Source organism: Bos indicus, chromosome 18, assembly GCF_029378745.1.
Source record: "Bos indicus isolate NIAB-ARS_2022 breed Sahiwal x Tharparkar chromosome 18, NIAB-ARS_B.indTharparkar_mat_pri_1.0, whole genome shotgun sequence".
In the NCBI taxonomy this organism is placed as follows: Eukaryota; Metazoa; Chordata; class Mammalia; order Artiodactyla; family Bovidae; genus Bos; species Bos indicus.
Window position 1 is genome coordinate 49,360,200 of NC_091777.1, and position 14,739 is coordinate 49,374,938.

Below are 14,739 nucleotides of genomic sequence, written 5' to 3' on the forward strand. Positions count from 1 at the left end.
CAGAGAAGCCTGGCAGGCTACATTCTATGGAGTCGCAGAGTTGGACACGACTGAGAGACTAACACACACATACACAAACTCACTGGCTAGAACCCAATGAGTGGAAATCACAGAAAAAGATGTCCGAGTTTAGTTTACGGGTTTTTTTTTTTAACCCTTTTTTTTTGTCGTTGTTGTTGTTTTTTACAAATGCCTGCTAAAAACAAACATAAAACTTACCAAAAAGATTAAGATCAAACAGTGTCTTGGTTCAGGGTGAAGTTCTCGGGCTTAGACTGACAGACGTCGTTCAAAACTCATTATTTACTTTCTGTGGTCCCCAAGCAGCTAGTTTGCTCCCTCTGAACCTCCTGCTGCTGCTGCTGCTGCTAAGTCGCTTCAGTCGTGTCCGACTCTGTGCGATCCCACAGATGGCAGCCCACCAGGCTCCCCTGTCCCTGGGATTCTCCAGGCAAGAACACTAGAGTGGGTTGCCATTTCCTTCTCCAATGCATGAAAGTGAAAAGTGAAAGTGAAGTCACTCAGTTGTGTCCGACTCTTAGTGACCCCATGGACTGCAGCCCACCAGGCTCCTCCGTCCATGGTATTTTCCAGGCAAGAGTACTGGAGTGGGGTGCCATTGCCTTCTCCGCCATTTATCTGCAAATGGGCATTAATATACAACACGGTTGTATTGAGCATTCAGCAAGAAATTTCACTTGGCGGGGTGTCTGACACATAGTAGTACATGCTTCAGAGCCGTTTCTGGCCATTATTACCCACTACTGGCTTTCACTCCCTAATTCCTTTGGGTGGAAGGTGGGATGCAGTTACAAGAGAATAGTCATTTTCCCCTTTAAGAATCCAAGTGGGCTGGGAGCCAGCCTTTCCAAATTTTCCAATCCCGGCTTGGCATTTTCCGCCCGAAGGTCTCCGATTGGACAACATGCACCAATCAGAGGCTGGAGAGGGCGCTGCCAGGCGTCCAGCTCCGCCCCTGAGCCGGCCCTGCCCCCTGCCGGGTCAGCCTCGTTGCTATGGGGACTGGTGGGCGGCGAGGGGGGAAAGCCCCGGATGTTCGTTGGGGATTCAACATGGCGGCGGCAGTGGCCGTAGCGGCGGCGGCGCCAGAGAGCTGAGGGCAGCGGGAGGGCGCCGAGTTCCGGGCCGAGCGGCCAGGCCGCGAACGACTGCGGTGCCGAGCCGGTAGGATAAGCTGTCTGGCCAGGGGGTTGGTGTGCGCTGGGCAATGCGGTGGGAGAGCGTTTACGCGAGTAGGGGGCGGGGCCGCTGGGGTCAAAGTTCACTCGTGGGGGAAAGAGTCGCTTCCAGGGGGTCGCGGGTCAACGCTGAGTGGGAGGGAGTTGTAGAGGAGGTCAGAGGTCAAACTAATGAAGGGGGCGTGGCGAGGGGGGCGCAAAATTCAAAGTTTGAAGCGGGAGCTCGTTGGAGGGCTACGGGGTGAATGTCAAAAAGGGGGGTCAAAATTAATAATTTGATGGGAGGATGTGCCCATGAGGGTCAGAGGTCACAGCCATGGGGGTGGCGGATTGGAGATTTAAGGCAGCAGCCAGTGAAGCAAATGAATGAGATTTGGCTTGGGGGGCATCTTTATGGGATCAAGGGTGGAACGTGATCAAATTGTAGAAAGAGCACAGATGATGGTCCCAAGGGTCAAAAGTTAAAACCCAAATGAGACATATTGCTGGAGAGGAGGGATAGGACACTCAAGAAAGAGGTCAAAGGTGCTTTCTGATGGGGGAGAAGGAACCTCCCCTCCCCCAGATAATGAAAAGAATAACAAACACTCATAAAGCACTTACTGTGTATCAGGCCCTGTTCTGAACGCTTACCGTGTATTTAGTCCTGACCACAACCTTATGGGCTTGGTGCCATTATTAAGGGGCTTAGTGTTTTGCCCAGGGCCGCCTAATGAGTTAGTTTTGCAGCTGAGATTTGAACTCTGGAGTCCTGGGCTCAGAGTTCTATGCCCTACTGACCCTCAAATACTCATTATGTTGGTTAATACTTAATGAGTGCTGAGGCTGTACTCAGCACCCTGTGTGCCTAGTCTTACTATACCACAATCTGGATAGACCCACTTCACAGCCAGGAGAAGTGAGGCACAGAGAACTCCTGCTAAGTAATGGAGGAAGATTCCCTGCTGGATCTGAATAATTCCAGAGCTCCGGCCTCCGGTCGCCACACTGTATACGGCTGGAGGTCTGTTCCTGGAAGCAGGGAGCTGGGCAAGGCTGGGCCACTCCTTGGGCAGGAATAGATTGTCTCTTTGGCCTCCGTGGAAGGGTGTGATCTGGGAGGAGAGTTTCCCCTGGGCCTATGGGATGCGGTGTTTGTGGGTGGCCCAGAGTCCAAGTGAGTCTGGCAGGCTTCTGGCTAGGGAGGGTGTCCTTGGGTGGTACTCTGTACAAAGTTGGGTGTTCTCTGTACTTAAAACCGCAACCTCTCATCATGGCCCTCAGTCGCTCCCACCTCTTGTTCTGCTGCTTTCCCCACCCCTCCAGGAGCTCTAGCCACGCTAGCCTGCTTGCTGTTCTTTGGCCCTGCAGGCTCATGCCTGTCTCCAGGTCTTTGACCTTCCTGTTCCCTCTGCCTGGAATCCTGTCTCTGCTCTGTACCCTCTCACTCACCAGTCGCTCACAGCTTGACCGGGACCACTCTGTCCCCAGACACTCTTTATCTCACTGTTGTTCTCTGCCAGCCCTTCACTCTGTCCTTAACTTATTTATCAGAGCACAGTTGAGCTGCCTCCTGCTAGAAGGTGGGCCCATCACAGGCAGGAATTTTCCCATGTTCTTTCCCTGAATCCCCCCAGGGTTGGTGGCGATTGAATGTTGGGCATGGTGCTGGGTCTGCAGCAGTGGACAGGACAGCGGGGAGCCCCTGGCCCCCAGGGGCCCTCAGTGTCCCTTGGTGGGAGCAGACTGGGACCAGACCCCTAGCCAGTGAGACATGGCTACATCTCGCCCAGGGTGATGTGGCCTGCGAAAACATGCTCGGGGATGAGGAAAATGCCCCCACCCAGGGCCCCAGACTCGGAAAGTCCCCTGGGCAATCTCTGAAGGATGGGTAGGAGGAATGGGAAAGGGTGTGCCAAGCAGAAGGAAAGGCGTAAGTGGAGGTCAGGGGTGCAGAACTGGGGGCTTGTGGGCAGCATGGAGCCTGAGTGAGACCCCTAGGGTTCCCAGCTTGGAGTGGGGCGGGCAGTGGAGCAGAGGCAGGTGAGTGGCCGCCCTGTGTGTGTAGAGTTCTGAGGCAGTACTGGGGAGTGGTTCAGAGAGGGGACGCTGGGACAAGGATGCCTGGCTCACACCCAGCTCCATCACTCACAGGCTGTGTGATCGTGGGCAAGTCGCTTAACTTTTCTGGGCCTCAGTTTCCCCCTGTGCAAAATGGGCATAATGATAGTGGCTACCTCAGACCTGCTGTGAGGATGTGGAGCGCAGAGAGCTTGGCCCAAGGCCTGGCGCGTGGTAGGGGTTGTGTCAGCCCTAGTCTTCAGGCTACTGCTGCCTGGGTAGGGCCTCAGAGGTGGCAGTCAGGCCGTCTCCACCTGCCTCCTGGCTTGCTCTGGCAAGGTCACCAGGTGGGCACGTGGCCAGGGAGCCCTACCAGTCCTCACAGTGGCAGCTCGCTCGGCATCTCAGGGCTCCGCACAGATAAAGGGGGGGCTTTGGTGCTGGATAGGGATTTGGTGCCGGACACCCACATTCAGGTTCCCTCCCGGTCACTTAACAGCCATGGGACATTGGGCAAGTCATGTCTTATTTTCCAGTTTTGTTCTTATGATACATTTTAGACTAGTGGAAAGAGTAGAGCTTCAATATAGCAAAACACTGACGCTTCCAGCGTCCAGCCTGGGACCGTGGATACAGTTACAGGCCCCTGTTCTCTGCCCCGCCTTCCTGATGGTAGCCACGGGGCTGGATTTGGCCTCCAGCCTACCATCGCAGATTTTCCTACTGTTACTACCCTCGGAGGGATTCTCAAACGACAGAGTAATAGCTCTCAACCCTGGCTCCACGCTGCAGTCACTTGGAGAGCTTTCCAGAACGCTGCTGCCCCAGCCCCCTGGCCCCTCGCAGACTCTGGCCTGGGTGCCCTTGTCTGGGGCGGGGCTAGCCTCAGCGCGTGGTTGCAATGGCCGGCCAGGGTGGTCTGCTCTTTCACAGGTCGTTATCAATGGCGCCACGGGAAACAGCCCGCTGCTGCTTCTCTGCGTCAGTGTGGCTGTTTCTCTGTGTGGAGGGGTGTAGATCTAGAGCAGGTTGCTCATTTCCCCCTTGTGTGTTTCCTTTTGTGATGGTGCGGCACCAGAGTTACCCGTTTATCTTTTGGCGGCCGTTTAGGTGGTTCCCATTGGGACTGTAACAGACAGTGCTGCCACGGACACTCTAGAGCGTGTTTCCCTGTGTACTGCAGCCGGAGTCTCTTGGGCGTATGCCGCACAGTGGACATGCTGGACCTTCCCGAATTACTCTGTTCAGCATTCCTACCAGCGTGTTTCCCAGCAGTGCCTGAGGGTTCCCTCGGCTCCATGCGGCTTCGGGCAAGCTTGCAGTCTTTGCTGAAACAGTTTCCTCAGCCGTGAGGTGGTGGATTTTATACCACCTGCACCCCTTCCCTGGTCTGGTTGCGAACAGGGGTACGGTTCATGTGATGAGCTTAGCTGGGGTCTGACACCTGTTGAACCCCCACACCCAGAGGAGAAGGCAGGCTGGGAAAGGCTTTGCCTTTCCAGGGTATCCAGGACAGTGGCTGAAACTTTGACCCACCTCTCCTAGGGGATCATCTCCAGGGCTGGCCTTTGGCAAGGGAAACATACTGACTTAAACCTCCTCAGGAAGGAGGCAAAGAGAAAGGAAGTGCCACTCGGAAGGGGACGAGCAGAACCTGGTTACACTGCGTGTGTGTGTGTGTGTTACACTGCTCATCGATCCCCGTGGTGACCAACACAGTCAAAGCCCTGTCCTCAGGGCTCACAGGACCGTGAAGGAGACAGACCTGGCCCCAGACAGTGACGGCCCAGAGTGGTCAGGCTGGGTAGGTATGCTCAAGCAGAGTGGTCAGGGCTGGGACGAGGTAGGGACTACAGGAACCCGGAGCGGCTCCTCACTCCACCTGGGGAGCCAGCGAGGGCTTTCTGGAGAAGGGAGATATCTGACTAATGAGAAGGAGCCAGGCGCAGGAAGACCTGGGAAGAACAGAGCAGGTAGTGGGTACAGAAAGTGTGAAGGTCCCGAGGTCCGAAGGAGCTTGGGATGTTCAGGTCCCACCAAAGAAGCCAGTGTGGCAGAGTCAGCAGCAAGACCAAGGACATGGGAAGGTCTGGCAGATAGGATACAGCAGGGGTCGATGGGCTGAGACAAGGAGTGTGGATTTCTTTCTGTGTGTGATGAGAATCATCGCAGGGCTTTAAGCAGCATCTGCTTTCCCTTTTATAAAGATCGCTCAGGCTGCCATGTGGGGAACAGATCAGGGAAGGCGGGGGAGGGAGAGGGATAGTCCGTGCCGGGGAGGGTGGGTAGCATGAGGCTGGTGGAGATGGAGAAGGGTCCTGAGTGCTGGCCAAGGTTTCGAGTCCTTTACTTGTATGAACCCATTTGATCTTCACAGCAGCCTACAGGCAGGCACGGCTGTGTGGGGGTGTATTCGCTCAGTCGTGCCCGCCTCCTCGCAGTCCCATGGACTGTAGCTGGCCAGGTTCCTCTGTCCGTGGAATTCCCCAGGCAAGAATGCTGGAGCGGGTTGCCATTTCCTCCTCCAGGGGATCTTCCCGACCCAGGGATCAAACCCATGTCTCTTCATCCCTGCATTGGCAGGCGGGTTCTTTACCACTGGCCACCTGGGAAGCCCATAGGTATGGTTATTAACCCCATTTAGGGATGAGAGAATGAGACCCAGAGAGGCGTGTGACCTGCCTGGGACACACAGCAGGCAGGTGGCAGAGGCAGGGCTTGAACTTCAGGCCTCCGGGCTCCAGAGTCACTGCTTGTTTTCACAGTGGCCCTCCAGTGATTTGGAAGCAGGCTACTTCCTGTTCTTAACCCAGATTCCTGTTTGGACAGAAACTCTTTAGGGGGCAGCCTGGGTAGTTTCTGAGCCCTGGGCCCGCGCCTCCCTCAGGACCTCCCACAGCTCCTTCCCCTTCTGGTCCACTGCGTCACCCCTCCTTGTCCTGCTGGCTCCTAGTGAGCCAGACTTCCTGGCCAGACGCCGCTCGGGGTGTCCCCAGCAGCTGTTTCTCCCATCACCCCAGCCAGGCGGCCACAGATGCTGCCAGCAGGAAGCGGTCTCCTTCCCAGTCACGACCAGGGAAATGGGACCCTTCCCGGCCCAGCCACCCATCCGGGGCTGGGGCTTATTGTCTCACAGCTGCCCTGGCCCACAGGAAGGTTGAGGGGGAGGCAAGGAGGGTCAGAAGGGGAGCTTTTCCAGGTCCCAGGGGAGCCAGCTACGGCAGATGTAGCAGAAGCCACCACTCACCGCTGCTGGTGTCACAGGGCCCTCTGGTCCCACCCTGACCTTCCCCGGGGTGCCACGTGCTCTGCTGCCGTCCTTGGAGCAGTGGCAGCTTCCTTGCCAGGGCCACGCGTTCCCCACACCCCACAGCCCGACCCCTAGTGAGGACCCCGGGGCTGCGGGGAGGCCGGGCCGCCGCGGGCCTCTCCTTCCTCACATGGTGCTCCTGCTGTTGCTTCGGTCGTGTCCAGCTCTTTGAGGTCACATGGACTGTAGCCCGCCAGGCTCTTCTGTCCATGAGATTCTCCAGGCAAGAATACTGGAGTGGGATGCCATTTCCTTCTCCAGGAGAATCTTCCCGACCCAGGGATGGAACCTGCATCTCTTGCATCGCCTGCATCGCAAGCAGGTTCTTTACAGCTAAGCCACTGGGGATGCCCTCCTCAGCTGTTAAATGAGCTATTGGGAGGGTTGGAGGAGACTGATGTCGACGTGTTTGCATGTTGCCAGGCACACAGTAAACTCATCGGATGTGCCCCGCTCTGGGCTGCAGCCTCCTCTTCACCTGCTCCCAGCCCCTCAGGACACTGTGCCAGCCCCCAGCTCCCAAGTGCTAAGAGCTAGATGTGTGCTTTATAAGCATCTCTCAGCAGCTCGGCCCGGAGCCTTGAGGAAGGGGTGTTATTAACCTCATTTCTCTTTTCCTGCATTTTAATTTTAAGAAGGCCCATTTTTGCCCCAGCGGCATGTATGATCTGTTCACAGTTGAGAAGCCACGCAAAGCACAGAGAGTGTGCAGCTGTAGGTCTCTTTCCCACCCCAGTGGTTGGCCCCTTCCCAGAGACAGCCTCGTTCCGGTTTCTCTTCTTTCCTGGACATTTGTTCCTGCGCATCTTTTCTCCCACTTTTGTTTTGCTCACATGGAGCTGACTCTTCACGTTTGTATTCTGTCCTGCTTCTTGCACTTTTCACTCTTAAGTTCTGTGTCAGGAGGTCAGGGGCTCCCTTGCACTTTCTACTTAAGTTCTGTGTCAGGAGGTCAGCGGCTCCCTTGTACTTTCTACTGCTGGGGCAGGTTCCATGGTGTGATGTCTTCCTGCACATGCCTGTGAGCTGTGCACACCTCTGGAGGTGCTTGGGGTCTGAGACGTGTGCCCGGGAGCCCTGCAGTAGTGTCCCGGTCTGCCAAGAGCCCGTGCCTAATCGCACTTCCCACCCACTATGTCCTGGGGCGCCAGGGTCTGTCACCTCCCATGCTCACCCTGCAGACGGGTGTCATCAGATGCTTTGACCTCGGCCAGTCAGACAGGTGCCGAGTGGTCCTTACTGTGGTTCTGATTTTAACATGAGCAAAGGGGAGCATCTTTGTTGAAAGCCATTTGGAATTCCTTTCCTGTCTATGTGTGATATTTTGCTTTCCCTAAAAAGAAGAAACTGAGGCAGAGGCTAGACACCCTACAGCATGTGAGAGAGGCAGATGTGGGACTCGAACCCAGGCAGGCCTGCCCTCTCCAACCCGGAGCTCTTAACCTGTCTGATGTAGTCGAGATTGAGGACACAGACTCTGGAACCTCCCTCTCTGTGCCTCCGTGTCCTCATCTGTAAAATGGGGATGATAACGGCACCTCCTATATGGGGTTGTTCTGAGGATATAGATGCCTGCTCCTCAGGTGGAATGCATAGTCAATGTTCAAGACCGTCAGCTGCCAGCATTAGTCCTCATAGGATTTCTCTTTGTTATTGGTATTAGCAGGTACCGTTCTGTGTGTTTTGAGTAAATGAATTTATCCCAACCTCCCAGCAACCCCAAGATGTAGATATTTAGGGTTTTTGTTGTTGTTGTTGTTTGTTTGGGCTGCGCTGAGTGGCATATGGAATCTTAAGTTCCCTGATTGGGATCCGAGCTTGCACCCCTGCAGTGGAAGCTTGGAGTCTTAACCACTGGACCACCAGGGAAGTCCTAGGTGTACATGCTCTTGAGTGAAGTGAGTGAAAGTCACTCAGTCGTGTCTGACTCTTTTTGACCCCATGGACTATACAGTCTATGGAATTCTCCAGGCCAGAATACTGGAGTGAGTAGCCTTTCCCTTCTTCAGGGGATCTTCCCAAGCCAGGGATCCAACCCAGGTCTCCCGCATTGCAGGTAGATTCTCTACCCGCTGAGCCACAAGAGAAGCCCAAGAATACTGGAGTGGGTAGCCTATCCCTTCTCCAGTGGATCTTACCGACCCAGGTTGCAGACAGATTCTTTACCAACTAAGCTGTCAGGAAAACCCCGTACTTGTTCTTCTCTCCCTTTTAAGAGGAGGAAATTGAGATCCCAGGAGACCAGCCTGGTGTCACAGAATCAGCAGGGCTGGGGTTTGGCCTGGGGCTCCTAACCACTGCGGGGCACTCCCTGAGCCACCCCCCTCACTGAGCCAAGGGATTAGGAGGCTGTCCCTCTCGCCCCGTCTGCCCCGCGCCCACTCAGGGCTGGCTGCAGCGGAGCTCGGAGGGCACACCTTGGCAGGTGGGGGTGCTAAGCAGGGGCCCCACGGAGAGAGCCTCCCTCCCCCGCCCTCTGCTCCCCTCCGCCAGCCCCAGCCCGGCCCTGGAAACTCCTGATAAAGCGGCATTGTGTGGCAGTTTCGGGCTGGCTTCCCCCAGCGGGTTTCAGCCACTCCCACCCTACGGGAAGCGGCCTGGGCCGCCTCCCCTCCCCCGCCCCTCCTCAATCAATGCTGGGAATGGGGAGGAAGTAGGACAGCAAGAGAGGGCCAGGCTCCCGCCGTCCCCCAGGTGAGGACCCCCCCCCATCAAGCCCTCAGCGCACGTGCTGTCTCTGGTGCTTTCTTTTTCCCTAGGGACCCCTCCTCTGCTGCCTCCAGCGCCTCCACAGCCCCCTTCTCCCTCCTCCCCGTCTTCAGCAGAAGCCTGGCCCCAGGTCGCTGTGTGTGTCTGTGTGTGTGTGTGTGTTTAGGTATATTGATAATTCCACCTCTTTTTCAACCTTTAATAATTGTGAAGCTTAACTCACCTACAGAAAAGTGCATCAGTGCACATATCAGTCTAACAGGTAATTATAAGGTGAGCAGCATTTCCCCACACCTAGGCGGAGACTGAGAACACCCCACCCCAGGGCCTCCCTGTTGACCACAACCTCAGTAGCGGCCATCTCCCTAACTGGGGGTCACCGGCTCCCTGCAGTCTGTCGGTTTTACCAGGTGTGCATCCCGAGTCCTAGCCTCCACCTTGGCTGCTTGGGCCCTTTGCATGAACGCCCTCCTCCCGCATGCCCCCGTCTGGTCTCCCTCATCCTTGGTCTGTGAGGCGCATCCCTGTGGTCGTGGGTGTGAGTGGTCTGTTCGCCATGCAGTGTTCTAACCGACTTACTTCTCCACTCCCACTGCCCGGGTGTGAACGTGCTCTTTGAACATATCTGCCAGGATGTCTGTGCCCACACTTCCCCAGGGATCACGTCCAGGGTCCAGTGCTCGGGTGGGGGGTGGTGTGTCTCTTCACCTTTAGCAGACCCCACCACGCAGCTGTCCAGAGCAGGGGTAACCGCACTCGCTCCTGCCGGCAGCTGCACAGCCTCCGTCCCCAACAAGAGGCCTGTCAGATTCTGTAATTGACCTTGGAACATTTTATATTCTCATCTCCTGCAGAAGCTTATCACCAAGATGAGTCCTCTTGTGCTTTTCTCCTCCCTGGGGTTCCCATCCATGCTGGCTCTTACCCATCCCACCTCTTATGCTCGCCTCTGGGCTCTTGAGACCCACGGTGAACACAGCAGGCTCCCTCACTGGGCTCGGTCTGGCAGGGGACTCTATATGGATCAAGAGTGACACGGAGACACGGAAAATAGACCAGACTCCGGGCCCCATCTTCTCCCAGCGGCCCTGCCTCGTTCACGGGTGCCCCATCCGCCCTCAAGGTCGGGCTGGGGGGTCTGATGTCATCCTGACTCCTCTTGGCCTCTTCCTCCACATCCAGGATGTCCAGAAAGCCTGCTCTTCTACCTTCAGATTAGAACCTGGGGCCTCCCACTCTTTGTTGTCACCCCTAGTTCCAGCCACCCTCAACTCCAGCCTCGACCGTGGGGACAGCCCCCCGCCCGCCAACTGCCCCACAGTTGGTCTGCACGCCCAGCCGGAGGGGGCCCGGGTCAGATCCCGTCCCTGTCCTGCGGGGGACCCCTTCCCTGGCTTCATCTCTTTTGAGGAACAGCCTTCAAGGTCCCAGAAGATTCTGGCCCAGCTTCCCTGCTTGCCTTCACTCATCTGCTGCTGCCCTGTCCCTGGAACATTCCGGGCCGAGTCCTGCCTCAGGCTCTTTGTTCAGCGCCCCCTCCTAGGTCTACAGGAGCGATGTCACTCTCTCCCCACCTTCGCCTGCTTGGCTTCCCTGGTCCGCTCACCGTCATTACTGTTCCAGTGTGACCCGGTGTGTTGGTTGGTGTCCTCCTCACCCACCCACCCCCACAACTTAGCTTCGTGGCGGGGGTACGGGGCGGGGGCAGGTGGGCAGCTTACTGTGTCCCTTGCTGTATCCTCAGGGCTTGACTTTCCCTAGTCAAGCCCTGGTGGGCTGAATGAATGAATGAGAGGTTGTAACAAGTGGAGTATATCTTTGCCAGGGTGTATGTTGGGCCAGTGGGGAGGAAGGGTAGTTCCCCTCAGGTGAGGATTACAGAGCAGGCTTTCCTGAGGAGGAATTGCCACTTGAAGGGTAAACTCGGGGAGGTAGAGGGTCGTGGGTTCGAGGCTGAGAGAGCTGCCTGTACAGATGTCCTAGGCAGGAGAGCGCAGGGCACCTTTGAGGAACTGAAAGAAGACTGGCATTTGGTCCTGTCTACTCTGGAATTGAATCTTGACAGCCACTTGGGCCTCTCCGTGTCCCAGTTTCTTCCTCTCTAGAACCGAGGCTCCTCTGGGTGTCCCAGGACGTATCTGAGGTTCTGCTCCTAACACACTTATCCTCGGGCCTGGCAGAGAACTAGGAATGTGATTGGTTTATTATCTTTTTTCCAACAAATACTGAGGAGTGCCTGGCCCTTTGTGGCCTCCAGGGACACTGTACTGATAAACGAACCCAGTTGCTACCCAGTTGGAGCCTGTCTCTTGGACTCTCAGCCTTCTGGCCACACCCCTGACACATCCCAGCTCCAGCTCCGAGGCAGGAGAAGGCCTCAAATGACCTTGAGCCTGGGGAGTCCTTATTCCTGAGGCGGATTAATAGAGAGAACTAATTGAGGGCTTGCACGTGCCAGGCCCAGTGCCTGTACAGAACTCCCACGCTGCTTCTGCTCAGTCCTTCCCGGAAGGATTCGACCCATTTCAGAGATGAGGAAGCGAGGGCAGCGCCAGTGGTGAGTGCTGGGCCCTTCCTGCCCACTGGTGCCGAGCTGGCGTGGTGGCGTCTCCTCCCGGGGCCAGAGCAGCCTTGCTTGCTCTGTGAACATCTGGAGTGCACATCGGGAGCGCCCCCTGTGAAGGGCCCATTCCAGCCACTTGCCTCTTTCTCCTCCAGGCTGTCTGCATTTTCATTTTGAATTTCTGTGAGTTAAGTCTTAAGAGTCTGGACCAGAACCTGTGTTTCTAAGATGGTCCTCCTTACATTCTCTCATTTGGTGCCCTGTCTTTTCAGTTTCTTTAAATTGTGTCTTTTGATGAAGCTTTTAATTTTACTGTAGCCAGATTTATCATCTACTTCCTTTATAGTTTTATAGTTCTACTTTTCACATTTAGCCGCTCTTTGTTCTGGAATGTGTGTGTGTGCGCGCGTGCACGCAAGTGTGTGGTGTGAGGTAGTCACCCAGCTTCACATTTTCCACGTGGCTCCCCAGTCATCCGTGTACCGTTATGACAACAGCCGTAGTTTCTCCTCTGCACCTGGGCCATAAAGTCAAGTCTCTGTAAGTGGGTCTGTTTCTGGGTGCTCTCATTCTTTGTTGTGCTCAAGTTTGCCTATTCCTGCATCAGTACCCCGCTATCCTAATTCATATCATTGTCTTTTTTCTTAATATTTTCATTTAAATGGCCATGCCGGGTCTTACTTGTGGCGCAAGAGATCTTCAGTCTCTGTGGCAGCAGGCAGGATCTTCAGTTGCAGCATGTGGGATCCAGGTCCCTGACCAGGGATGGAACCTGGGTTCCCTGCATTGGGAGAGCGGAGTCCTAGCTACTGGACCACCAGGGCAGTCCCAGTAGTTGATAATAAGTCTTGATGGCGTGGAGAGCAAGCCCTCCCACGCACGCGTCCTTCTTCCCAAGTGTCTCGGCCAGTTGACTTTTTGTAACGCCACTTAGATATGAGACAAGCCTCGTGCCCCAAAAGCAGACATGACATTGAGTCTCCCAGTCCATGAACGTGGTCTGTCTCTCGATTTGTTTAGGTCTCCTCTGATGTCTCTCAGCAGAGGGTCACACTTCTCCAGCCGGGCCTTGCCCACCTCTTGCTGGGTTTATTCCGGGCACTTGGTGACGTGGCAGAGGGGAGCCCGTGGCCACCTCTCCCGCGCGGTGCCTTGCTCCCTGGCCTTGGCCCGGCTGGGTGAGGCCCTCAGAGCAGAGGCAGGAGCCTGGCTTCCCCGTGCTCTGCTTCCTCCCAGGCACCGCCCCTGGGCCCTGGCAGAGGGCGGGCAGGTTGCCCGGAGAGGAGGTTGTAATTTTCCTGAATGATTTCAAGGGCTAATTAAAGGTTTTCCTTGACTAATCAGCTTACGGTTTAATTATCAGGAAACAGGCTCAGGGATGCAGGAAGCAGCTCACTGGGGTCTCCTCACAGAGTGGCCAGAGGGAGCCAGGGCTGGGCCGCTCCCCCCGGGGTGGTGGTGGGATGTGGGGACACCTGAGGACCCCCCGAGGCCCGCCGCGGTTCTCCAGCCCTGCGAGGGGCCCAGGTGCGGGGCAGCTGGTGCCTGTGGTTGCGATCTGCGTGCATCCCTTCCTGGCTCTGACCCTTCCATGGCCCCCTCTGCTGGGCTGGCCCTCCGCTTGCCTCCCGCGCTCCAGCCTCGTGGGTCTTTGTTTCCTGCTCTCACCTCGGTTATTCTCTCGGGCTCGGGCTAAAGGTCACCACCTCTGGGCAGCCTTCTCAGGCCACTCCTGTCTCCAGAGCGGGTGATAAACTCTGCCCGCCACATGCCGCTGTCAGCATCACTCACCCCACCACCGATAAGGGCTCCACGCCTAGGCTGCGCCCTGTGGTCCAGTACTGGGGTCACGGGGGACCCAAGAGGAGAAAGGGGCTCAGGACGGGCACCCCGAGGAGAGGGCTGGGAGTGGGCTTCAGGCCCGGAGGACTGAGTGGTTGCCAAGGCCTTGGGGGAGCAGGGGGCGGTTGACAGCCTGGCCAGTGACCTGGCCAAGGATGGGCTCTTGGCAGTTTGCGAAGGGGGAGGGGACCTGGGGATGGCCGTGCCAGGCCTGGCTTCATTCCTCGCATTCCTCAGCCGGCCCCAGACTCCGGTGGGCAGGCAGAGAGGGGCCTCCTGGGCGGCGTACCCTGCCCTTCCCTCCCCTTTTCCTTTCCGCCCCCTACCCTGCCCCCCATCAGTCTGTCTCACTTCTACCATCCCCTGAGGACTCAGTCCTGGGACTCTGTGTCCAGGCTCCCCCCTGCCCCCATCCCATGCTCCTTAGGGTTACCTGGCACAGGTGTACATCACTGACTCAACGGACATGAGTCTGAGCCAACTCCCGGAGATGGTGAAGGACAGGGAAGCCTGGCGCGCTGCAGTCCATGGGGTTGCAAAGAGTCGGACGCCACTGAGCGACTAAACAACAAAAGGTCAGGCCACTTGAATCTGAGTCTCTGGCTGTGGGGCCTGAGCATTGGGTTTTGTGTTATTTGGTGTTTTTTTTTAAGCTCCCTGAGCGACTGTAGTGTGCTTCTGAACCGAGATGAGAGCCACTGGCTTACAGAAATGGTAGAAATCACGTATTAGCTTTCGCAATGTTTGGACACTTTTCTAGGCTTCTGACATGGCGTGATTAAGTCGTGTCAGCCCTGTCACCCCCACAGCCTCACTACAGGAAGATGTGACTATTATTCCCACGTTACTGACGAGGGAGCTGAGGCCCGGAGGAGACGTCAGGGCCTCTTCATCCCTGGGCCCGCCAGCCCCTGTCTGGGCAGCCGACTGTCCCCTCCCGCCTCCTGTCTTCTCTTCCCGAGTCGCTGCCTCTTGTCTCTCCTCTCCTCTCCCTCAGTTTCTACTCCCCCCCACTACCCTGCAGAGGCTTCCCTGCTTGCAGGCAGGATCCTGCCGAAGCCACACAAGGGAGATGG

At 56.5% G+C, this 14,739-nt stretch overlaps 1 protein-coding gene across 5 annotated transcripts in view; it reads left to right on the forward strand.

Annotated features, from left to right (window-relative positions):
* The first annotated feature begins 1,027 nt into the window (after positions 1-1,027).
* Positions 1,028-14,739, forward strand: part of PAK4 (p21 (RAC1) activated kinase 4) — a 47,676-nt gene continuing 33,964 nt past the window's right edge. For 3 of the 5 annotated variants that reach the window (XM_070771001.1, XM_070770996.1, XM_070771004.1), the window contains exon 1: positions 1,028-1,185. The gene's annotated coding sequence lies outside the window, so the exon portion shown is untranslated. The remainder of the gene's footprint in view (positions 1,186-14,739) is intronic. The other 2 variants (XM_070771002.1, XM_070770997.1) reach the window with 1 other exon arrangement.